This window comes from Staurois parvus, unplaced genomic scaffold (assembly GCF_062004578.1).
Source record: "Staurois parvus isolate SC_StPar_1 unplaced genomic scaffold, SC_StPar_1.0 ptg000011l, whole genome shotgun sequence".
NCBI lineage: Eukaryota > Metazoa > Chordata > Amphibia > Anura > Ranidae > Staurois > Staurois parvus.
The window spans coordinates 6,818,279-6,843,790 of record NW_028317807.1 but is presented as its reverse complement, the minus strand read 5'-3'; the positions used below and the strand labels follow the sequence as shown (position 1 = coordinate 6,843,790).

The window sequence follows — 25,512 nt, the reverse complement described above, 5'->3', positions numbered from 1 at the left end:
AAGCTTAGTCACCAGTGTTACTTCACATATATCTCCCCGGAGATAAGTAACATGTTTGTTTCTTGCAGTGTGTCATTTTCAGTAAAAAGAAAAACAGGAAATTCCACTTATATTTTCAATGTACGGTGGGGATAGAAAGTTTGGGCACCCCAGCTAAAAATTTGTATTAATGTGCATAAAGAAGCCAAGGAAAGATGGAAATATCTCCAAAAGGCATCAAATTACAGATTAGACATTCTTATAATATGTCAACAAAAGTTAGATTTTATTTCCGTCATTTACACTTTCAAAATAACAGAAAACAAAAAAATGGCGTCTGCAAAAGTTTGGGCACCCTGCAGAGTTAATATCTTGTACTGCCCCCTTTGGCAAGTATCACAGCTTGTAAACGCTTTTTGTAGCCAGCCAAGAGTCTTTCAATTCTTGTTTGAGGTATCTTTGCCCATTCTTCCTTACAAAAGTCTTCCAGTTCTTTGAGATTTCTGGGCTGTCTGTCACGCACTGCTCTTAAGGTCTATCCATAGATTTTCAATCATGTTGAGGTCAGGAGATTGTGAAGGCCATGGCAAAACCTTCAGTTTACGCCTCTTGATGTAATCCCCCATGGATTTCGAGGTGTGTTTGAGATCATTATCCATTTGTAGAAGCCATCCTCTCTTTAACTTCAGCTTTTTCACAGATGGCATCAAGTTACCATCCAAAATTTGCTGAAATTTTATTGAATCCATTTTTCCTTCTACTCGTGAGATGTTCCCTGTGCCACTGGCTGCAACACAACCCCAAAGCATGATTGATCCAACCCCATGCTTAACAGTTGGACAGAGGTTCTTTTCATTAAATTCTGTGCCCCTTCTTCTCCAAACGTACCTTTGCTCATTCCGGCCAAAAAGTTCAATTTTAACCCCATCGGTCCACAGAACTTGTTTCCAAAATGCATCAGGCTTGTCTATATGTTCATTTGCAAAGTTCAAACAATGATTTTTGTGGTGAGGACGTAGAAGAGGTTTTCTTCTGATGACTCTTCCATGAAGACCATATTTGTACAAGTATCTCTTTATAGTGGAATAGTGTACCACAACTCCAGTGTCTGCCAGATCTTTCTGGAGGGATCGTGCAGTCAAACGTGGGTTTTGAATTGTTTTTCTCACAATCCTGCGAGCTGTTCTGTCTGATATTTTTCTTGGTCTTCCAGATCTTGCTTTAACTTCCACTGTTCCTGATGACTGCCATTTCTTAATTACATTCCGAACAGAGGATATTGACATCTGAAAACGCTTTGCTATCTTCTTATAGCCTTCTCCAGCTTTGTGAGTGTCAACTATTTTCAGTTTCAGTTTTCTAGACAACTGCTTAGAAGAACCCATGGTGCTGATTGTTGGGGCAAGGTCAGATGAGTCTGGGCATTTAAAACCTTTGAGATTGACATCACCTGGTCTTCCCAGAGGATGGTTGAGAACAATCCATGACACTGGCAGGTCTCAGCTTTGCAAAGGGGGCAGTGCATGCTATAAATTCTGCAGGGTGCCCAAACTTTTGCAGACGCCATTTTTTCGTTTTCTGTTTTTTTGAAAGTGTAAATGATGGAAATAAAATCTAACTTTTGTTGACATATTATAAGAATGTCTAATCTGTAATTTGATGCCTTTTGGAGATTTTTCCATCTTTCCTTGGCTTCTTTATGCACATTAATACAAATTTTTAGCTGGGGTGCCCAAACTTTCGATCCCCACTGTATACTTAAATGACTCAAAAAGTAATTCATTGAACGCACACAGCACACATGTTCTTTAGCCTTAGGCCTACAAAATGCAAAATTACATTTACTTAATGTTGTAATTGTATTTAAAGCGGAGTTCTACCCATTTTTTAAAGTGCATCTCTGTACATTGTACCTGTGTTGTAAAGCACGATTTGGATAATTTGTTTTTTGTTCCGTATTATAAATACCTTTAAATCCATTTTTAGGACTGCAGCTCCGGTCCGTGCCGCCTAGGCGATGACGTTGTAGGGTGAATCGCAAGGTCTCCTGGGATGTCGTGTTCTGTATCCCAGGAGTCCTTTGGGTTCCTAGTGACTTAATATCACGGTACTTTGAAACCGGAAATTACATGAATGGGAGGAGTTTGGTACCATTTTACTGTAGTCCTGTGTGTGGAAGATGTGTACGCTGTCTTTAGGGAGAACAATATCATCTCATCATGTAGAATACAATCACATGCAGAACTGTGCATCCCAACAAAGATTTCAAAAGGACGGAACAAAAGAGCTGTAGGAATAAAATTTAGAACTGAACCCAATGACATGTCCACTGCATCATAGAAGTAAATGGAGGTCCACAGGCACCCCATGAGAACTCTTAAAGTATAATTAAAGGCAAAATTTTTTTTAGTTTTGGATAGAGTGGAGAAGAATCAAACATCTGGCAGGTTTTCAATGCTGTCGGTTCCCCCATTAGGAATATTCACCTTCTCTATTTATCATGTTTATCTTTATTACAGGAGGTAAAAGAAAATCCAAAATTTTGAGTTGTCACCAGAAGAGTAATAGAGGGGATGTCTCCCAATGTGAACACTAGTTCTGGTGACCAGGGTGACAACCAAGGGATTAGCTCACTTTGGATGGATTTCCTCTCACTTCCTGTTTTGGCTATAAGACATGAATTGAAGGGAAATCTCCTCAATAAAACATTATTTATTTATGACAGGTAGTTATAAAGCACCGTCAATTTATGCAGCACTTTACAAATATATATTGTATGTTCACATCAGGCCCAAACTCTCAAGGAGCTTACAATCTATCCTTAACTCACATTCATATGAGGGCCAATTTAGACAGGAGCCAAATAACCTTCCAGCATGTCTTTGGAATGTGAGAGGAAACTGGAGTATCCTGAGGAAACCAACGCAGACATAGGGAGAACATGCAAACTCCAGGCAGGTAGTGTCATGGCTTGGGATTTGAACCAACGACCCTAGTGCTAGGCAGAAGTGCTAACCACTGAAATATACTGTAGATGGCAAAAAACCTGACTGGAGTTATAACCCTATTTTTCGCTATCAAAAATGAGAAATACATTTTGCCTTTAGTTATACTTTAACCGCTTAAGGACCGCCCTATAGATATACTGCTATAGGGCGGCACCTGTGTGCAGGATCACATATATATACATCATTCTGCATTTCTGGGTAGGAAACGCGCAAGCCATGCCTGCACCCTATCCGCACTGCCATTTGCGGCTGTGGATGTCAATCACTGGGGTCTGCCCAGTAATTACCCGCCAGCGCCCGGTGATTACCGAGCATCTCCAACAGGGTGGAACATTGTTTTGTTTACAAACAATCTTCCTCCCTGTCAGCTCGAGCACACTGCTCAGGATGGCTGTGCACAGTACAGTCATCCCGATCAGTGTGCTTACAGTGAACAACACCCCCCTGCCCCCTAGTAAAACACTCCCAGTACACAGTTAACCCTTTGATAGCCCCTCACATTAACCCCTTCCTGCCCAGTGTCATTAGTACAGTGTCAGTGCTTTTTTATAGCACTGATCACTGTATTGGTATCCCTGGGGTGTCAATGACACCAAGTTAGTTCCCCCCTAGTGTCAGAATGTCCGCCGCAGTCTCGATAAAAGTCGCTGATCGCCGCCATTACTAGTAGAAAAAAAAATCCCATTATCTCTACAGTCATTTCTAAACGCTATAACTTTCATGTAAAGCAATTCATTTACACATATTGGGATTTTTTTTTAGCAAAGACATGTAGCAGAATACATTTTGGCCTACATTTATGACGAAATTAGATTTTTTACATTTTTTTACTGGACATGTTTAACCTTCCTGGCGGTATTCCAGAGTGTAGCTCGGGGTTAATTATCAGTGCCAAAAGTGGTAACCCCGAGTTACACTCAGGATTACCCTGCAGCGTTGCTCTGGGATTTCCTCGATCACTTACCTTGTCCTGCGCTCCTGCGATGTGTCCCCTGCAGCGCCCCCGGCCATCTCCTCTGGCCAAAACCAGCATCCGTCTTCCGGGTTCCAGTCCCTGCAGGTTTCGGGACGTACGGGGGCCGGAACCGGAGGGAAATTAAAAATTTTTAAAAAGTGACGTTAACTAAATACACTAAAATCACATAGTATAACATTACTGTTTCAAAGCATTTCACATACATTTTGTCCCTAGTGACTTGTCCTGTGCCCTGTCTGCATTTTTATTGTTCTTTCTGCCTGGAAACTGAGAAAAGTCCATGGAGTCCAAAAAGTGTCCCTTTATGTCAAAAGGCTCGGCTGGAGGGAGGAAGATAGTTTCCCTGCAGTGAGGTTCACACCTCTCCACGGAGAGGTGCGACCTCCCATGGTGATTCACCCTGACGCCACACGGCCCCGACATCTGCAGCTCGGTCATGAAAGTTCCTGCGCTTGCAGATACCGACAGACAAAGGACGCGCTCTCGAGAGCGTGGCCCATGTCAAGGGGGGCATGCCTCGTTGCCGGGCGAACAAGGCACGCTGCCCATGGCCCGCCCACAGTTGCCAGGACGACCAGGGAGCATCCTGCATCGGCTTAAAAAGGCCGATGCCGGGCTCCCCGTTCGTTCGTTCCACTGCCCAGCCACAGAGAGGTCTCTGCTGCGGTGAGACTATCGCGGCCACTCTGCAATTACCCCGGGATTTGGGGGAGAAATAACGCCAGTTGCCACTCTGCAATTACCCAGGGATTTGGGGGAGAAATAACGCCAGCTGCCACTCTGCAAGTACCCAGGATTTGGGGGAGAAATAACGCCAGCTGCCACTCTGCAAGTACCCAGGATTTGGGAGAGAATTGCTACCCGATGACACCCTGCATTAGCCCAGGCTTGGGAGAATTATTACCCACTGACTATGCTATGAATACTCAGGACTCAGGGCAAGTACTTGCTGTTATACTGCCCTTGCTTTGCACCCCGGAGTACTGGCATACTGCTTGCTGGAGAGTCAAGCCTGGTCCCTGCTGCTAGGACCCTCTGCTGTGGGCTGAGAAGGGTCGCCCCCCTGGCTGTCGTCTGCTGTGAACCCGGGCATCCCTGCCGGAGCCGTGAGTGTATGCACTTCTGCTTTATTTACCTGAACTGTTTCTGTACCCTATCCCCGTTTCCCTGCTTGGATTACAAACTGTTGTAGAGACTCTAACTTTGCCCCTGGGGCCGGATTACACTGTTTTGAGCCCTCTCCTTGCTACTGCCCCATACCGGGTACTGCCAAGCTCCCTGCAGACTCCAATTGAGTGACTGTCATTTGCTTTAATAAAGCTTTGTGTGTTTGCCATCTGCTTTGTGTGTTCTGTCCTGCCTACCCCCTGTCACAATTATTTTTTATGATTATTTATTATATTATAATTTATGATTTCCTGTTTCAAATTTTATCATACTAGACTATGATGTTTACTAGACTCTTGTTCGGACAGATTTCAGTAAGTTATTCCTAAAAATTACAGGCCTACAATAAAAAAAATGACATATTTCCAGGCAAAAAAAAGTACCGCTTTCAGCACAGAAATATGGACATACTGTAATAAGACCGCTAGGGAGGTTCATAGCAAAAAGTCAACAATATTGTTTTTTTTCTCAAAATTGACGGTCTTTTTTTGTTTATAGCGCAAAAAATAAAAAATGCACAGGCAGTCAAATACCACTGAAAGAAAGTTCAATTTGTGGGGGAAAAAAAGGACATACATTTCATTTGGGTGAAGTGTTGCATGACCGCGCAATTGTCCGTTAAATGGACTTGTCATTTGCACCGTAACGCAAAAAATGGCCTGGTCATGAAGGGGGGGATGGGGTAAATCCTGAAGAGGGCAAGTGGTTAATGAAGATCATAAAGATACTACACTTGTCCAAAGGCCCCTTCAGGAATCACACTGTGTGGAGGAGTTGTTGATTGTTGATTCCTTCCCACACACTTGTGTGATATGCAGAATTTCTCTAATAGAAGTTATGTAAGGCAAATTTCTGCTGTAACATTGCCTGTATGTGACAGTGTCTTAACTGCCAATAAAAAAATCAGAGCGATTATAGCTGCTAAAGAATCTTCTAGTCCCTTCCTTTTCCCTTGCTCCTCTTTTCCTCTACTTCCTCTGAGGCCTCCTGTTCTATTCTCATCACAATTGTCACTTTCATATACAGGGGGGCAAAAAAGTATTTTGTCAGCCACCAATTGTGCAAGTTCTCCCACTTAAAAAGATGAGAGAGGCCTGTAATTGTCATCATAGGTAGACCTCAACTATGAGAGACAAAAGGAGAAAAAAAAATCCAGACAATCACATTGGCTGATTTGGAAAGAATTTATTTGCAAATTATGGTGGAAAATAAGTATTTGGTCAATATCAAAAGTTCATCTCAATACTTTGTTATATATCCCTTGTTGGCAATGACAGAGGTCAAACGTTTCCTGTAAGTCTTCACAAGGTTGGCACACACTGTTGCTGGTATATTGGCCCATTCCTCCATGCAGATCTCCTCTAGAGCAGTGATGTTTTGGGGCTGTCGCTGGGCAACATGGACTTTCAACTCCCTCCAAAGGTTTTCTATGGGGTTGAGATCTGGAGACTGGCTAGGCCACTCCAGGACCTTGAAATGCTTCTTACGAAGCCACTCCTTCGTTGCCCGGGCAGTATGTTTGGGATCGATCATTGTCATGTTGGAAGACCCAGCCACGTTTCATCTTCAATGCCCTTGCTGATGGAAGGAGGTTTGCACTCAAAATCTCACGATACATGGCCCCATTCATTCTGTCCTGTACATGGATCAGTCGTCCTTGTCCCTTTGTGGAGAAACAGCCCCAAAGCATGATGTTGCCACCCCCATGCTTCACAGTAGGTATGGTGTTCTTTGGATGCAACTCAGCATTCTCTCTCCTCCAAACACGACGAGTTGTGTTTCTACCAAACAGTTCTATTTTGGTTTCATCTGACCATATGACATTCTCCCAATCCTCTTCTGGATCATCCAAATGCTCTCTAGCAAACTTCAGATGGGCCCGGACATGTACTGGCTTAAGCAGGGGGACATGTCTAGCACTGCAGGATCTGAGTCCCTGGCGGCGTAGTGTGTTACTGATGATAGCCTTTGTTACGTTGGTCCCAGCTCTCTGCAGGTCATTCACTAGGTCCCCCCGTGTGGTCCTGGGATTTTTACTCACCGTTTTTGTGATCATTTTGACCCCACGGGGTGAGATCTTGCGTGGAGCCCCAGATTGAGGGAGATTATCAGTGGTCTTGTATGTCTTCCATTTTCTTATTATTGCTCCCACAGTTGATTTGTTCACACCAAGCTGCTTGCCTATTGCAGATTCAGTCTTCCCAGCCTGGTGCAGGTCTGCAATTTTGTTTCTGGTGTCCTTCGACAGCTCTTTGGTCTTCACCATAGTGGAGTTTGGAGTGTGACTGTTTGAGGTTGTGGACATGTGTATTTTATACTGATAACAAATTCAAACAGATGCCATTGATACAGGTAATGAGTACAGGACAGAGGAGCCTCTTTAAGAAGAAGGTACAGGTCTGTGAGAGCCAGACATCTTGCTTGTTTGTAGGTGACCAAATACTTATTTTCCACTATAATTTGCAAATAAATTCTTTCCAAATCAGCCAATGTGATTTTCTCATTTTGTCTCTCATAGTTGAGGTCTACCTATGATGCCAATTACAGGCCTCTCTCATCTTTTTAGGTGGGAGAACTTGCACAATTGGTGGCTGACTAAATATTTTTTTGCCCTACTGTACATAGTTAGTCCGGTTGAATAAAGACAATAGTCCATCCAGTTCATTCATTAAAAAAAAAAAGTTATAATCCTACACCCACAGTTGATCCAGAGGAAGGCAAAAAAAAACACAGCAAAGCATCATCCAATTTGCTCCTGTAAGGGAAAAAAAATTCCTTGCTGATCCCCCGAGAGGCAATCCGAGAGGATATTCCCTGGATCAACTTTACCTATTAAGTGTTAGTATCTAGTTACATTCTGTGTATCTAAAATGAAGTGAGGGAAGTGAGAGCAGGTACTTGTAAAAATCAGGTACCCGGGGGGGTGAAGCCTTAAAGTGGAACTTCCCCTTTTGTATGGAGCTCCACTTTAAGACCGCATCACAGCCATCATTTTACATTTGTATTTTGTGTGTGTGCGTGCAATACGTTTTGTAGGTGACTGGCACTGTATACTTGAATTTGCTGGATATATGAATTTATGGAGGTTTTTGTGTCTAAAATATATGGGTATGTTCTCATGATTTAGATTAAGCCTTGGAGCCCTGATAATATTTTGCCATAAAGGTAATTTCATAGTACTGTGGGTATATTGCTGCATAGATGAACATTTGCTTTATCTTTAACGGTCAGCTTTTCTGGTCTCGTAAAATTGACAGTACACTCACAACTATACTTAACATGTTAGGAAACAAAATACAAGAAGTTCTAGATATTTCTTTTAATGCTGTTGCCCTATTCTATGATGTAACATGCAAGCTCCTGAGAAAAGCATTTAAGCACTTGTAAACAAAAGTACTGATTTAACATAGTAATCTATTAATCGCAAAGGGAGGTATCCACATCCTAAATCTTACAACTAGATAAGGAGAACAGGTTTTAATCACTGTGTGGAAACGTTGGGCAAGCGTTTGTGATTCCGCTGCAACTTCCAGTTATCATGGCTTTGGACTGTTCAAGCCATTAATTGCACAAAGCATGCAAACTGGTCCATCTGATGTGTTATACTTCCTGCATTTCTGATTATACAAAAGTAACATGTTACACTGCATTAAAAGTTAGGGGAAATGAAACATAGCAAAGTTGTATATACAGGAAAAACACGTACCAACAGTAAGGAGAACATTCCGCAGTGCAGCAAATAAGAAATCTCCTCCACCCACTTCCGTGTAGACTGTAAGCTAACAGACAGAGCTGCAGAGCTGTGGATTATGTAGTTGCAGAGTAGGTAGATCTTAATGAGTCATGTTTAGTTCAGCATGTAAACCACATGTAATGCATTATATATTACGCCCCAGTATATGACTCAGTATACAGTATCTCCTAGAAGTGAGTACACCCCTCACATTTTTGTAAATATTTTATTCTATCTTTTCATGTGACAACACTGAAGAAATGACACTTTGCTACAATGTAAAGTAGTGAGTGTACAGCTTGTATAACAGTGTAAATTTGCTGTTCCCTTAAAATAACGCAACACAGCCATTAATGTCTAAACCGCTGGCAACAAAATGAGTACACCTCTAAGTGAAAATGTCCAAATTGGGCCCAAAGTGTCAATATTTTGTGTGGCCACCATTATTTTCCAGCACTGCCGTAACCCTCTTGGGCATGGAGTTCACCAGAGCTTCACAGGTTGCCACTGGAGTCCTCTTCCACTTCTCCATGACCACATCACAGAGCTGGTGGATGTTAGAGACCTTACACTCCTCCACCTTTTGGTTTGAGGATGCCCCACAGATGTTCAATAGGGTTTAGGTCTGGAGACATGCTTGGCCAGTCCATCACCTTTACCCTCAGCTTCTTTAGCAAGGCAGTGGTCGTCTTGGAGGTGTGCTTGGGGTCATTATTATGTTGGAATACTGCCCTGCGACCCAGTATCTGAAAGGAGGGGATCATGCTCTGCTTCAGTATGTCACAGTACATGTTGGCATTCAGGGTTCCCTCAATGAATTGTAGCTCCCCAGTACTGGCAGCACTCATGCAGCCCCAGACCATGACACTCCCACCACCATGCTTGACTGTAGGCAAGACACTTGTCTTTGTACTCCTCACCTGGTTGCCGCCACACACGCTTGACACCATCTGAACCAAATAAGTTTATCTTGGTCTCATGAGACCACAGGACATGGTTCCAGTAATCCATGTCTTTCTTGTGCATCATCTTTAGAAGAGGCTTCCTTCTGGGATGACAGCCATGCAGACCAATTTGATGCAGTGTGTGGCATATGGTCTGAGCACTGACAGGTTGACCCCCCACCCCTTCCACCTCTGCAGCAATGCTGACAGCACTCATACGTCTGTTTCCCAAAGACAACCTCTGGATATGATGCTGAGCACGTGCACTCAACTACTTTGGTTGACCATTGCAAGATCTGTTCTGAGTGGAACCTGTCCTGTTAAAACGCTGTATGGTCTTGGCCACCATGCTGCACCTCAGTTTCAGGGTCTTGGCAATCTTCTTATAGCCTAGGCCAGTGATGGCGAACCCGTGGCACGCGTGCCACAGCCGGCACGCCGAGCCTTATCTGTGGGCACGCCAGGAGAATCCAGCGGCGCGCTGTCTTCCCGGCTGTAGTGTGCGTGACAGCCGGGTCCCAAGTGCGCATGCACAAGAAGCAGTGACTTTGTGAATGGTAAGGCGGTACCTGGGACACATGACAGATCCCAGAAGCCGCCGGACCAATCACAAAGCGCAGCGCTTCTCGCGCATGCGCACTGGGCATCCGGCTGTCCGACGAGTGCCCACACTACAGAAGCCGGGAAGACAGCGCGCGGCTGGATAAAGGAACAGGTAAGATAGAAAAAAAACTCTGCGGAAGTAAGAGTTCAGGTACCCGCTCCCCACCTCCCCAAAGGTCAGCAGTCATCTCTGTACTGTCCGCAGTCTCTGGTCATCCCTGTGCTGTTCGCAGTCTCTGGTCATCCCTGTGCTGTCCGCAGTCTCTGGTCATCCCTGTGCTGTCCGCAGTCTCTGGTCATCCCTGTGCTGTCCGCAGTCTCTGGTCATCCCTGTACTGTGTCCGCAGTCTCTGGTCATCTCCTGTACTATGTCCACAGTCTCTGGTCATCTCCTGTACTGTGTCCGCAGTCTCTGGTCATCCCCTGTACTGTGTCCGCAGTCTCTGGTCATCCCCTGTACTGTGTCCGCAGTCTCTGGTCATCCCTGTACTGTGTCCGCAATCTCTGGTCATCTCCTGTACTGTGTCCGCAGTCTCTGGTCATCTCCTGTACTGTGTCCGCAGTCTCTGGTCATCCCTGTACTGTGTCCGCAGTCTCTGGTCATCTCCTGTACTATGTCCGCAGTCTCTGGTCATCTCCTGTACTATGTCTGCAGTCTCTGGTCATCCCTGTACTGTGTCCGCAGTCTCTGGTCATCCCTGTACTGTCCGCAGTCTCTGGTCATCCCTGTACTGTCCGCAGTCTCTGGTCATCCCTGTACTGTCCGCAGTCTCTGGTCATCTCCTTTACTTTCCGCAGTCTCTGGTCATCCCTGTACTGTCCGCAGTCACTGGTCATCCCTGTACTGTGTCCGCAGTCTCTGGTCATCTCCTGTACTGTCCGCAGTCTCTGGTCATCTCCTGTACTGTCCGCAGTCTCTGGTCATCTCCTGTACTGTTCGCAGTCTCTGGTCATCTCCTGTACTGTGTCCGCAGTCTCTGGTCATCTCCTGTACTGTGTTCGCAGTCTCTGGTCATCTCCTGTACTGTGTCCGCAGTCTCTGGTCATCTCCTGTACTGTCCGCAGTCTCTGGTCATTCCTGTACTGTCCGCAGTCTCTGGTCATCCCTGTACTGTGTCCGCAGTCTCTGGTCATCCCTGTACTGTGTCCGCAGTCTCTGGTCATCTCCTGTACTGTCCGCAGTCTCTGGTCATCCCTGTACTGTCCGCAGTCTCTGGTCATCTCCTGTACTGTGTCCGCAGTCTCTGGTCATCTCCTGTACTGTCCGCAGTCTCTGGTCATCCCTGTACTGTCCGCAGTCTCTGGTCATCCCTGTACTGTGTCCGCAGTCTCTGGTCATCCCTGTACTGTGTCCGCAGTCTCTGGTCATCTCCTGTACTGTGTCCGCAGTCTCTGGTCATCCCTGTACTGTCCGCAGTCTCTGGTCATCTCCTGTACTGTGTCCGCAGTCTCTGGTCATCCCTGTACTGTGTCCGCAGTCTCTGGTCATCCCTGTACTGTCCGCAGTTTCTGGTCATCCCTGTACTGTGTCTGCAGTCTCTGGTCATCCCTGTACTGTGTCTGCAGTCTCTGGTCATCCCTGTACTGTGTCCGCAGTCTCTGGTCATCCCTGTAATGTCCGCAGTCTCTGGTCATCCCTGTACTGTCCGCAGTCTCTGGTCATCTCCTGTACTGTTCGCAGTCTCTGGTCATCTCCTGTACTGTGTCCGCAGTCTCTGGTCATCTCCTGTACTGTGTCCGCAGTCTCTGGTCATCTCCTGTACTGTGTCCGCAGTCTCTGGTCATCTCCTGTACTGTGTCCGCAGTCTCTGGTCATCTCCTGTACTGTGTCCGCAGTCTCTGGTCATCTCCTGTACTGTCCGCAGTCTCTGGTCATCTCCTGTACTGTCCGCAGTCTCTGGTCATCCCTGTACTGTCCGCAGTCTCTGGTCATCCCTGTACTGTGTCCGCAGTCTCTGGTCATCCCTGTACTGTGTCCGCAGTCTCTGGTCATCTCCTGTACTGTGTCCGCAGTCTCTGGTCATCCCTGTACTGTCCGCAGTCTCTGGTCATCTCCTGTACTGTGTCCGCAGTCTCTGGTCATCCCTGTACTGTGTTCGCAGTCTCTGGTCATCCCTGTACTGTCCGCAGTCTCTGGTCATCCCTGTACTGTGTCTGCAGTCTCTGGTCATCCCTGTACTGTGTCCGCAGTCTCTGGTCATCCCTGTACTGTCCGCAGTCTCTGGTCATCCCTGTACTGTCCGCAGTCTCTGGTCATCTCCTGTACTGTGTCCGCAGTCTCTGGTCATCCCTGTACTGTGTCCGCAGTCTCTGGTCATCCCTGTACTGTGTCCGCAGTCTCTGGTCATCCCTGTACTGTGTCCGCAGTCTCTGGTCATCTCCTGTACTGTGTCCGCAGTCTCTGGTCATCCCTGTACTGTCCGCAGTCTCTGGTCATCTCCTGTACTGTGTCCGCAGTCTCTGGTCATCCCTGTACTGTGTCCGCAGTCTCTGGTCATCCCTGTACTGTCCGCAGTTTCTGGTCATCCCTGTACTGTGTCTGCAGTCTCTGGTCATCCCTGTACTGTGTCTGCAGTCTCTGGTCATCCCTGTACTGTGTCCGCAGTCTCTGGTCATCCCTGTAATGTCCGCAGTCTCTGGTCATCCCTGTACTGTCCGCAGTCTCTGGTCATCTCCTGTACTGTTCGCAGTCTCTGGTCATCTCCTGTACTGTGTCCGCAGTCTCTGGTCATCTCCTGTACTGTGTCCGCAGTCTCTGGTCATCTCCTGTACTGTGTCCGCAGTCTCTGGTCATCTCCTGTACTGTGTCCGCAGTCTCTGGTCATCTCCTGTACTGTCCGCAGTCTCTGGTCATCTCCTGTACTGTCCGCAGTCTCTGGTCATCCCTGTACTGTCCGCAGTCTCTGGTCATCCCTGTACTGTGTCCGCAGTCTCTGGTCATCCCTGTACTGTGTCCGCAGTCTCTGGTCATCTCCTGTACTGTGTCCGCAGTCTCTGGTCATCCCTGTACTGTCCGCAGTCTCTGGTCATCTCCTGTACTGTGTCCGCAGTCTCTGGTCATCCCTGTACTGTGTTCGCAGTCTCTGGTCATCCCTGTACTGTCCGCAGTCTCTGGTCATCCCTGTACTGTGTCTGCAGTCTCTGGTCATCCCTGTACTGTGTCCGCAGTCTCTGGTCATCCCTGTACTGTCCGCAGTCTCTGGTCATCCCTGTACTGTCCGCAGTCTCTGGTCATCTCCTGTACTGTGTCCGCAGTCTCTGGTCATCCCTGTACTGTGTCCGCAGTCTCTGGTCATCCCTGTACTGTGTCCGCAGTCTCTGGTCATCCCTGTACTGTGTCCGCAGTCTCTGGTCATCCCTGTACTGTCCGCAGTCTCTGGTCATCCCTGTACTGTCTGCAGTCTCTGGTCATCCCTGTACTGTGTCCGCAATCTCTGGTCATCCCTGTAGTGTGTCCGCAGTCTCTGGTCATCCCTGTACTGTTAATTAGTTTGCACTACTGTACGAGTTGTTTTTTCTAAACCAAAAGCTCGATATTCAGGTTTCATTGCAGTGTTGGCACTTTGAAAGAAATAAGTTGGTTTTGGGTTGCAGTTTGGGCACTCGGGCTCAAAAAGGTTCGCCATCACTGGCCTAGGCCATCTTTACAACAATTCTTTTTTTCAGATCCTTAGAGAGTTCTTTGCCGTAAGGTGCCATGTTGAACTTCCATTGACCAGTATGAGAAAGTGAGAGTGATAACACCAAATTTAGCACACCTGCTCCCCATTCACACCTGAGGCCTTGTAACACTAACGAGTCACATGACACCGGGCAGGGAAAATGGCTAATTGGGCCCAATTTGGACACTTTCACTTAGGGGTGTACTGACTTTTGTTGCCAGCGGCTTAGACATTAATGGCTGTGTATTGAGTTATTTTGAGGGGACAGCAAATGTACACTGTTATACAAGCTGTACACTCACTACTTTACAATGTAGCAAAGTGTCATTTCTTCAGTGTTATCTGAAAAGATAGAATAAAATATTTACAAAAATGTGAAGGGTGTACAAACTTCTGGGAGATACTGTATGTGTGTGTGTTATAGTGATTAGCTATTCATACTAATTCATAAATCCTTTCTATTGCTACATGGCCCCACTGTATGTAGAAATGTAGCCACCCTCTCTTGCTCGCTCCCCAGATGGACTATGGACTGTGGGATTTGTAGTGTGCATAGAGCAGTGTACATGACCACGAAAAATAGAGTACAGGGCCAATAAGTAGTGGATGTACTGTATATGGATTATTATTGGAGAACAAGGATATAATATTGTGTCACTTTAAGTCCAGAGATGCCACTGTCAGGGAGGGTTTTTACATTCAGCTCAGAACGCAAACTTGTTGTAATTGCAGCATTTCATCCTTTGGAATGCTAAATATAATGGCAACCATTTATGCTTCCGTTTCCTTATCCAATCAATGTGTGATTCCAGTTCAATGTATGAGACATAGGGTGGGAAGCTCTGGGTTAGAGGCATCAATAACATGGAAGATTAGAATCCAATGCTGTATAATCACAATTATTCTTTTTCTGAATTTTATGATGTGTATAAGAGGTAATATTCAGGTGCGGAGCAGTGGTGGCCAGTGATGAAGTTTCTGTAGGTAGGAGGTGGCCTGGCACTGGGTACTCTACTGGGCGGAAGGGTCCCTGACTCAGTGCCTGCTGCGGAACAGATTTCTCCCAGGGACTGGGTCTGGAATAACCTGTATTCAGGGCCCTGTGAGTTACGTGCCATGGCTCCCTTGTTTACCTTTAAGGCAGGACATAAGTAGAAGTTCAGTGAGTGTCGTGAAGAACCGGTGGAGGATGATCAGTGTTCAGTGTAATCTCCCTCAAAATGTCTGTGTGGTCATTGCCAGTCAGGGGTCACTGGCAGGGTATATATCGGGTGTGATCCTACTGTGTGTGGGGCCTGATGAAGTAGTATATGATCCAGCCACAAGATGATGCTAACCCATACCAGTGTTAAAGCGTAACTAAAGGCAAAACTTATTTATTAGTTTTGGATAGAGTGCAGAGGGATTAGAATCCCTGTCCAGTTTTTATTGCTGTCTGTGTTCTCATTAGTGAGATTCACCCTCGATTTGTCATGTTTACTGTTATCATTGAAAGTGAAAGAAAATCCCAAAATTTGGGTTGTCACCAGAACAGGAATAGAGGTGAAATTTTGCAATGGGGACACTAGGTCTGGTGGCACTCTGGGATTCCCTTACTTTGGAGAGATTTCCTCTCACATCCTGTTTTGGCTAATGGACAGGAAGTGATGGGAAAACTCCCCAGTGGGACACATATGCCAAAAAGAACTGACAGGAGTTATAATCCTCCCTTACTCCATGCAAAATAAAAAATAAAGTTTTGCCTTTAATTCTGCTTAATTATAGAACACTGTAATGTTGGAGGCATTCAGTTCCTCCATGTGACCACATGCTAACAAGTTGTCAGTGAAGATGGTGGACTCTGTCAGAGTGCAGAGAATCCACTTGCTGGTGACACAAAGTAAGGGCTGCATAGCTGCTAACTGTAGCTAGTGATTGCATTGCACTGCGAGAAATGACACCCACATTTCAGCATCATCTGTTGGCTGTCACTGTGACCATGTACTGGTCAGTGAGTATCTGGATCTACTCCGATGTCGATGGCTATTATTACATCCACTGACACCAAAGTTGAGGGCTATTATTGTGTCCACTGACACCAATGTCAGGGCTATTATTGTGTCCACTGACATCAATGCGAAGGGCTAATATTGCATACACTGACTCCAATGACATGGGCTATTACTGCATCCACTGACACCAATGATGAGGGCTATTATTGCATCCACTGACACCAATGTTGAGGCCTATTATTGCTTCCACTGACACCAATGTCGAAAGCTTTTAATGCATTCACTGACACCAATGTTGAGGCCTATTATTGCGTCCACTGACACCAATGTGGAAGGCTTTTAATGCATCCACTGACACCAATGTTGAGGACTAATATTTCATCCATTGACACCAATGTTGTGGGCTATTATTGCGTCCGCTGACACCAAAGTCAGAGACTATTATTGCGCCCACTGACACCAATGTCGTGGGCTATTATTGCATCCACTAACACCAATGTGGAGGGCTATTATTGTGTTCACTGACACCAATGTCGAGGGCTATAATTATATCCACTGATAACAATGTTGAGGACTATTATTACATCCACTGACACCAATGAAGAGGGATATTATTACATCTGCTGACAGCAATGTTGTGGGCTATTATTGCATTAATTGACACCAATGCTGAGGGCTATTATTGCGTCCACTAACACCAATGCCAAAGGATATTATTGCGTCTACTGACACCAGTGTCCAGGGCTATTATTGAGTCTACTGACACCAATGTTGAGGACTAATATTCCGTCTGCTGACACCAATGTTGAGGGCTTTTACTGTGTTCACTGAAACCAATGTCGAGGGCTATTATTCCGTCCACTGACACCAATGTTGTGGGCTATTAGTGCATCCACTGACACCAATGTTGTGGATTATTATTGTGTCCACTGACACTAATGTTGTGGGCTATTATTGCTTCTACTGACACCATTGTTGGGGGCTATTATTGTGTCCACTGACACCAATGTTATGGTTATTATTGGGTCCACTGACACCAGGGTCGAGGGCTAATATTTCATCCACTGACACCATTTTCAGGGGCTATTATTGCCCCCGACAATGAAGATGAGGAGGGGGAGGGGTGTCCTATAGTTCAGACATACTTTATGCCCAAGGGTGACTATGATGCTATTCTATACATACAGTGAATGAGCTTTGTCACCCTGGGAAAGGGTGTATGTTACTGGTAGGATCATCAGGTGAAAACAAAGGAAAAAAGAAAACAAAGGATCGGTATACTGTAATATATGACATTTTTAGAAACATTTTTGCTGCTGCCCTCTCACCTTCCTTTCACTCTCCATTACAACCCAAAATACCCTTTAGTTTAAATCAGCTAAATACTGTACGCATACCTCCTAACAGTCCCGGATTGGGCAGGACTTTCCCGCATTTTCACCTTTGTCCCACAGTCTTGGTGTACAGGGGCTTTGTCCTGCATGACTCTATTCTTTATATGCTAACTTCCAGCTGAGCAGGACCTGCAGCAGTGTGAACAGTGTGCACATCTAGCACAGCCAGGGATTGGCGGGCAAACCAGCAAGGCTTGCAGCCACAATGAGAGAGAGCGTGCAGCTGTCAACTCCAACCTGTGATGTCAGGGATGGGTGGGGCCGATATGTGTTTCAGGGGCTCCGCCCCCCTAGTCAAGCAAGCACTGCATAGACAAATAGCTGGCATTTATACATTGCTGGTCAGGGAAGATGGTGACAAGTAGAGATGAGCGAATCGAACCAGGCGAACCGGAATTCGATACGAATTTCAGGAAAAATTTGATTCGCGGCGAATCCGAATATTTGCCTACTTCGGGTGCGCGAATCGGATTTTTCCCGATCAGCCGGCAAAAGTGTCCCTGCAGAGAGCTCCGCTATTTCTGACAGTTCTCTGACAGAAGGAACACATGTACAGCGGTTGAAACATTGTATCTATTAGTTTCCATTTAGGATACAGATGTTTCAACCGCTGTACATGTGAAGAAGCTGTCAGAGAACTGTCAGAAATAGAGGAACTCTGCACATACACTTTTTGCCGGTTTGGAATTCTTATTTTCATCCTACTTCTTCTTCTTCTTCTTCTTCATCCTCATCCTCAGAAGAAGAAGAAGAGGATGAGGATGAGGATGAAGAAGAAGAAGAAGAAGTAGGATGAAAATAAGAATAATTCTAAGCCGGCAAAAAGTGTATGTGCAGAGTTCCTCTATTCTGCAGATACACTTAGAGGAGCTCTGCAGATACACTTAGAGGAGCTCTGCACATACACTTTTTGCCGGCTTGGAATTCTTATTTTCATCCTACTTCTTCTTCTTCTTCTTCTTCATCCTCATCCTCATCCTCAGAAGAAGAAGAAGAGGATGAGGATGAAGAAGAAGAAGAAGAAGAAGAAGAAGAAGAAGTAGGATGAAAATAAGAATAATTCCAAGCCGGCAAAAAGTGTATGTGCAGAGTTCCTCTATTCTGCAGATACACTTAGAGGAGCTCTGCTGATACACTTAGAGGAGCTCTGCAGATACACTTTTTGCCGGCTTGGAATTAATCTTATTTTCATCCTACTTCTTCTTCTTCTTCTTCTTCTTCTTCTTCTTCATCCTCATCCTCAGAAGAAGAGGATGAGGATGAGGATGAAGAAGAAGTAGGATGAAAATAAGAATAATTCCAAGCCGGCAAAAAGTGTATGTGCAGAGTTCCTCTATTCTGCAGATACACTTAGAGGAGCTCTGCTGATACACTTAGAGGAGCTCTGCAGATACACTTTTTGCCGGCTTGGAATTAATCTTATTTTCATCCTACTTCTTCTTCTTCTTCTTCATCCTCATCCTCATCCTCAGAAGAAGAAGAAGAGGATGAGGATGAGGATGAAGAAGAAGAAGAAGAAGTAGGATGAAAATAAGAATAATTCCAAGCCGGCAAAAAGTGTATGTGCAGAGTTCCTCTATTCTGCAGATACACTTAGAGGAGCTCTGCTGATACACTTAGAGGAGCTCTGCAGATACACTTTTTGCCGGCTTGGAATTAATCTTATTTTCATCCTACTTCTTCTTCTTCTTCTTCTTCTTCTTCATCCTCATCCTCAGAAGAAGAGGATGAGGATGAGGATGAAGAAGAAGTAGGATGAAAATAAGAATAATTCCAAGCCGGCAAAAAGTGTATGTGCAGAGTTCCTCTATTCTGCAGATACACTTAGAGGAGCTCTGCTGATACACTTAGAGGAGCTCTGCAGATACACTTTTTGCCGGCTTGGAATTAATCTTATTTTCATCCTACTTCTTCTTCTTCTTCTTCATCCTCATCCTCAGAAGAAGAAGAAGAAGAGGATGAGGATGAGGATGAAGAAGAAGAAGAAGAAGAAGTAGGATGAAAATAAGAATAATTCCAAGCCGGCAAAAAGTGTATGTGCAGAGTTCCTCTATTCTGCAGATACACTTAGAGGAGCTCTGCTGATACACTTAGAGGAGCTCTGCAGATACACTTTTTGCCGGCTTGGAATTAATCTTATTTTCATCCTACTTCTTCTTCTTCTTCTTCTTCTTCATCCTCATCCTCAGAAGAAGAAGAAGAGGATGAGGATGAGGATGAAGAAGAAGAAGAAGAAGTAGGATGAAAATAAGAATAATTCCAAGCCGGCAAAAAGTGTATCTGCAGAGCTCCTCTAAGTATATCTGCAGAATGTCATTTATGGAAACAAATAGATACAATGTTTCAACCGCTGTATGGAGGGAATGTCCCAGAACTGTCAGAAATAGACTATTTATGACAGTTCTGGGACATTCCCTCCATACAGCGGTTGAAACCGCTGTATGGAGTGAATGTCACAGAACTGTCAGAAATAGACAGAAACTGTCACAGAACTGTCCTTCTTCTCATCCTTCTCCTTCTTCTCATCCTTCTTCTCATCCTTCTTCTCATCCTTCTCCTTCTTCTCATCCTTCTCCTTCTCCTCCTTCTCCTTCTCCTTCTCCTTCTTCTCATCCTTCTCCTTCTTCTCATCCTTCTCCTTCTCCTTCTTCTCATCCTTCTCCTTCTTCTCATCCTTCTCCTTCTCCTTCTTCTCATCCTTCTCCTTCTCCTTCTCCTTCCTCATCTCCAAGGGCATTTAAATTAAAGGTACAGTGTTCTGCACTAATTTAAAGGCTCTCTGAAGCCTAGAAACCCTTTTTATAAGTTAACTTCGTAGCGAATTAATTCGCATCTAATCGAATTTCTTCCTGGAATTCGCCGAATCAGCCGAATCGAATTTTTGAAAAATTCGCTCATCTCTAGTGACAAGGGGCAGGACCAATTGGAACTACTGCTTGTGCACTCACAAACCTGAATTCTACACCGCTGCGGGTGCACATGCAGTAGTTCCAATTGGTCCTGCCCCTTGCCACCTTTTTCCCAGTTGGCTCTGTATATAAGCTGATTGCTTCCCTATGAACGGGTTGCTTTTAAAAGGGGGCAGAACCCCTGAAACGCAAATCATGCCCGCCCATCCCCAACATGACAGGTTGGAATTGACAGCTGCACTCTCTCTTATTGCAGCTGTACCCCCGCCGGCTTGTTCGCCAATCCCTGGCTGTGCTAGATGTTCACACTGCTGCAGGTCCTGCTTGGCTGCACTCATTTGTTATCTATCTGATGTCGGCATTCTTGTCTCGGCTCCTGTATACTGTTAATCAAGATTTTAGAACACAAGTGTATATATTTAATTAGTGTCTTTGTGGCTTAACTAACGTCTGAACCTTTCACGCATCCCTGAATCCTGCACTCTGTACATAACCCATTCCTGAATCCTGCACTCTGTACGTAACCCATCCCTGAATCCTGTACTCTGTACATAACCCATTCCTGAATCCTGCACTCTGTACGTAACCCATCCCTGAATCCTGCACTCTGTACATAACCCATTCCTGAATCCTGCACTCTGCACGTAACCCATCCCTGAATCCTGCACTCTGTACGTAACCCATCCCTGAATCCTGCACTCTGCACATAACCCATCCCTGAATCCTGCACTCTGCGCGTAACGCATCCCTGAATCCTGCACTCTGTACGTAACCCATCCCTGAATCCTGCACTCTGTACGTAACCCATCCCTGAATCCTGCACTCTGTACGTAACCCATCCCTGAATCCTGCACTCTGCACGTAACGCATCCCTGAATCCTGCACTCTGTACGTAACCCATCCCTGAATCCTGCACTCTGCACGTAACGCATCCCTGAATCCTGCACTCTGTACGTAACCCATCCCTGAATCCTGCACTCTGTACGTAACCCATCCCTGAATCTTGCACTCTGTATGAGACGCACTCCTGAACCTTGCACTCTATACATGTAGCTGGCCAGCTAAGACCAGTCCTAGGTTGGTAATATGGTTCACATATATGTGTATACCAAACCTGCCAATAACCTCAGTACAGTGTATATGCGCATATGTTAAAGCCAAAAGCAGAATCATTGCTGTGATTTATGTCTTTGATTGTTATATGACATTTATATATTCATTGTGTTAGCAGAAGCAGAAAAAGAAAATATGCCTTTAAGAGTTAGTAAAGAACTGAGCCAATCACAGACAGCCTCACACTGTACAGAGCCTTAACCAATCCCAGCCAGTTTCACATTTGTGCCTGTGTAAAACTCCCTGCCAGAATATTCTAGAGACACATGCTCACCAGACAGAAGAGGAAACAGACAAGGTTCCAATCAGAGAAGCTTTATGGAAACAGAGAAGGCCAAATAGGTATTTAATGCACTTGTGTGTTCCTCTGTTGTTTAGTAATGCAGGTAGATCTGTATGTAAAAACTGTTGTATGTGTTTACTTGTAGTTCCACCGAACTTACGAATCAAGTCACTGTAGAGTAACGAATTTATAAATCCAAGTGAATTTATCAATCTATCGAAATATACAGAACAAATTTATCGAATCTATTGAACCTATCGAGATAAGCTATCGAATCAACCCAATGTAATACGAATTAAACCATTGTAATATGAAAGAAACAAGCCATTGTAAGCAGTTATATGAAGAAGATTGAAGTTATTAAAGAAGTTAACTAAAGTATTCGGTGTGCTCTTTAAACCTACTGCATCCATAGAGCGGCATTGGAGGAATTACAGATTAAAGTCAGTCTAATCAAACAAAGAAACAGCAATTGCATAATTTTTCTAATGCCACAGCGCACTAGGCACCAAAGGGTGCTGCGCCTGCCACAATACGTAATGCACTCTTAAATCCTGCACTCTGTGCATCCAACACTCCTGAATCCTGCACTCTGTATGAAACACACACCTGAACCTTGCACTCTGTACGTAATGCACTCCTGAATCCTGCACTCTGTACGTAATGCACTCCTGAATCCTGCACTCTGTATGAGATGCACTCCTGAATCCTGCACTCTGTATGCAACGCAGACCTGAATCCTGCACTCTGTGCATAATGCATTCTTGAATCTTTCCATACTTTGTGTAACACACTCTTCCACAGTTTGTGTAATGGAAGCTTTATATTCTTTTTTTTAATGATTGTGCTGGGGTTTGTGTCTGTGAGACTCTTGCTTGTGGCACAACAAACAAAGCATATTTTATAGGTACACGAAAGCCTCGGTTTTGTTTAACCAAGCCCCTTAGGCCCTTCCCACTGTTAAGCATTTGGCCACACCCATTTTTTCCACAGCGCACTATGCACGCTGCACATCACTCCTCCCTTAGTTGTCCCTCATTCTGAAGTTCAAAAGTTGGGAGGTATGCTGTATGTTCCAGGTGCATCATGACAAAAAGGCATTCAATGTATTTCAGTTTGAAAATCAGCCACAGCCTGCCAGCAGCTGCAGCTCTCTGTGGGAGCAATGATCGCTTTGCAGAGATTCGACATGCCCCCTGCAAGCAATAAGATGGGAGGAAGAGCTGTGCCCCTGTCCTCTGCCCCACCAACAATGACCCTTGTCCTCTGCCCTGCCACCAGTGACCCCTGTCCTCTGCCCCCCTGACTTCCGATCCTCTGCCCCCCCTGACATTTTTTACTGCAACCCCAAATCAGACAGTCTAGATTTGGCCCTGGCAGGGACCAAGCTTTTCTGCTCAGTCTGTTGCTGATTTTGGAAGATAACAACGTTTATAGCTTTACATGCCTTTTGTTTTTATGTACCTGGTTTGTACTGAGCTGATTTAACCTCCCTAGCGGTATGATTATGTCCATATTTCTGTGCTGAAAGCGGTACATTTTTGTGCATGGAAATATGTCGTTTTTTTATTGTAGGCCTGTAATTTGTAACAATAACTCACTGAAATCTGTCCGAACAAGAGTCTAGTAAACATCCCTGGTATGATAAAAACACGAAATCATAAATTATAATATAATAAATAATCATAAAAAATAATTAATAATAATAAATGTAATTCAATAATATAATCAAACCAAAAACACTGAAATTTAAAATTAGCGCCAAGTTCACACATCACTGAGCTTAGTCACAAAATCGTTTTCAGTGTCTGCTGACGAATTTCCCCACAAATCATTATCACTCAATTCTGCAAGTGGTTCTTATTTTCTATCACTGTATTCTAGCCGGTCTAAAACCGCTTTTGGCATAAAGGGATGCTTTTTGGACGCCATGGACGTTTCTCAGTTTCCAGTAAAAATGCAGGCAGGGCACAGGACAAAGCACTAGGGACAAAATGTATGTGAAATGGTTTGATACAGTAATGTTTTACTATGTGATTTTAGTGTATTAGTGAATGTCACTTTTTAAAATTTTTACATTTCCTGCCAATTCCAGCCCCCGTACATCCCGACGCTCGCAGGGACCGGAACTCGGAAGACGGTTGTCAGGTATCGGCCGGAGGAGACAGCCAGGGACGCTGCAGGGGGGGCATCGCAGGAGAGCAGGACAAGGTAAGTGATGGTGGGAATCCCGGAGCAAAGCTGCAGTGTAATACCCAGTGTAGCTCGGGGTTACTGCTTTTGGCACTGATAATTAACCCCGAGCTACACTCGGGAATACCGCAAGGGTGGTTAAAATAAAAGTTTGGTTTGGCTTTAGTCACATCCCGACTGTCCTATAGCAATTTGACAGGCTGAATGGGACTTTTGTAGTTCCGAGTGGATGTCATATTACGTCCTCCCAGAACAAACCTGAGCTGCCGGCCCGATCTGCTATAAGCAATCATAATGTGTAATAAAAAAAATCCTGATCACTTCCCCAAAATAGTACATTGTTACTATGGAAACATTCTATTACTCTGGTCACAGTGAGTTTAAATAAAAGAAAAAAAATTGAAAAATGAAAAAAAAAAAAATAATTTTTTCATACTGTCACCAAGCAGTGTTCCTGATCACTGCCACACCAGTTTTGTGATGATGCTGTACTGCACTGGTGACAGTATGGAAAAAAAATTGATCAGTTCATCAGGACTGATCGATTTCAAGATACATAGTTTGAGGACTCTAACTTTTCTACAGACTAAATAATATACACTGATTTGTGTTATTTTCACCAAAGAAATTTAGATGAATAAATTTTTTCCTAAATTTATGAAGAACGATTATTTATTTGCAAAATTGTATAACAGAACAAAGAAAAACACATTTTTCAAAATTTGTGGTCTTTTTTAGTTTATTTAGCAAAAAAATAAAAAACCCAGTGGTGATTAAATACCACCAAGAGAAAGCTCTATCTGTGTGAACAAAATGATAAAAATTTAGTTTGGGTACAGCATTGCAGGGCTGTGCAATTCAAAGTGTGACAGTTCTGAAAGCTGAAAATTAGTCTGGGAGGAAAAGGGGGTAAAAGTTTCCAATATTGAAGTGGTTAAAGTAGTAGTAAAGCCTACCTGCTAACTTGTACCTACAGGTGAGCCTAAAATATGGCTTACCTGTAGGTACAGTAAATATCTCCTAAATGTGCATTGTTTACGAGATATTTACTAAAGTAGCAGCTGGTGACATCACCACTGCATGTGCACTGCGCTCTCAATGGCGTGCCCTCCATTGTGAGAGCTGTGCCTTGGCCGTGAAGAGCGGGAGAAGGAAGACCGGGAGAAGATGCAAACTCCTACAGCAGTGACAGAGCAGTGCTGGAGGGCCTTGTTCTAAGGTAAGTCTTTCATAATGTGCTAGTATGCAACATATGTGAAGCTGCACTGCCACGTCAAGGCCCCTCTGAAAAGTCCCTAGTTACAAAACAAACCCAGAGGTTTTGGTTGCATATATTAGCAATAATATGTAAAATCACCTTCCCTTATAGCCGGTCCAACAACTGCCTTTCAAATAACTACCGCCCACTAACCTCCGCTCACAGCCTGTCCAAAGCACACCTTCAAAAAAACACTTTTTATAGCACTCCTGTGTAGGGATAGAGGCGATCCTTACTATATCATAACAATATATTATAATGAAATAACAATAATAAGTGTTTAAATCAGTTAATACATA

The 25,512-nt window shown here is 44.6% G+C and overlaps 1 protein-coding gene across 1 annotated transcript in view; it reads right to left on the bottom strand.

Moving 5' to 3' along the window:
• Nucleotides 1–8,933, bottom strand: part of LOC149473738 (caspase-8-like) — a 124,235-nt gene extending 115,302 nt beyond the window's left edge. The window contains exon 1 of the mRNA XM_089670360.1: nt 8,837–8,933. The gene's annotated coding sequence lies outside the window, so the exon portion shown is untranslated. The remainder of the gene's footprint in view (nt 1–8,836) is intronic.
• Nucleotides 8,934–25,512: the final 16,579 nt, after the last annotated feature.